At 29.2% G+C, this 1,121-nt stretch overlaps 1 long non-coding RNA gene across 1 annotated transcript; it reads left to right on the forward strand.

The window, feature by feature from the left end:
* Positions 1-1,121, forward strand: LOC124890875. Its single transcript, XR_007049417.1, has 3 exons — positions 1-77; positions 579-661; positions 1,017-1,121. It is a non-coding gene; the product is annotated as an uncharacterized LOC124890875 (long non-coding RNA).

Here is a 1,121-nt window from a genome sequence, read left to right on the forward strand (position 1 = left end):
CCGGAGGTAAACCATCCACCAGCTGGGTTGTTTTTGGTGGCAACAGTGATAATCAAGACAAACTTGACAAGAAAAAGGTTAGTTATTATATAATTTGCTATTATTATTATTATCATTATTAGTTTGGGTTTACCTAAATTTTGCTATTGGTGTTATTACTATTATTTTATAGAATTGCACTGCTCTATTTTCTATCTGTCTGGTTTGTTTTTCTTCAAAATGAATTGCTTTTGCACCAATGAAATATACTCGAGCGCAATTTTATAAGTGGGGTCTGAAAAGGATAGTATAGTATAGAGAGACTGTCTTCGATAAATCAACCTCGACTTAAAACAGCATGGCTAGTTTTGCACCAAATGATACAACAACAACAACAAAAAAAATATATAGGAAAGTGTAATTTTCTCTAGTTAGTGGGGCTAGAGAACTGGAGAGTGTAGGATGTATGCAAATTTTATTACTATTTTTGATAGATACTCGACTCATGATGCATGATTTTACAACAATGATGTATAGTATTAGTGTTATACTATTATTTTTGGTACTAATTTTATAATGTGAGGTAATTTAATTTGCAGGATGTTGAAGCTGAAGAAGATGAAAAATTATGGAGAGAGAAAAAAGAGAGCTTTGGTAGTACTAGTAATGACAATGATAACAAGTAAGAATAATATTATTGATGCATAAAAAGAAATGCTTGTTCTATTTAGTAATTCTTTGTTTCATGAATTATATATATATATACAGTAATAACAAAAAAAAAGGTGAATAATAATAATAATTCCAGAAATAAGAAAAACAATATTACTGTTTAGGTTTGTATTCTTGTCCAATGGTTCAATTCCTCATCTCATCTAATCCAATTTTTTTTTTTTTTTTTTGTATCTTTTTATAATGGTCCCCATTTATATTAAAAACATATCACACATGAAAATTCTGAATGTCGCACTGTGCACCTTTCTTTTTTTATAGTTTGGGAATTAACAAACTTTTTTTTGTTGTTCTTGCTTCTTCAGGAAAGAAAGCTTTTTGACTAATACTCCACAACTTGGTTCTTTGCTTCCTCAATCATCATCTTCTTCTGATCTAGGTAAGTTTTCAAAACTTAGTTATACCAAAAT

Source organism: Capsicum annuum, unplaced genomic scaffold, assembly GCF_002878395.1.
Source record: "Capsicum annuum cultivar UCD-10X-F1 unplaced genomic scaffold, UCD10Xv1.1 ctg26240, whole genome shotgun sequence".
Lineage (NCBI taxonomy): Eukaryota > Viridiplantae > Streptophyta > Magnoliopsida > Solanales > Solanaceae > Capsicum > Capsicum annuum.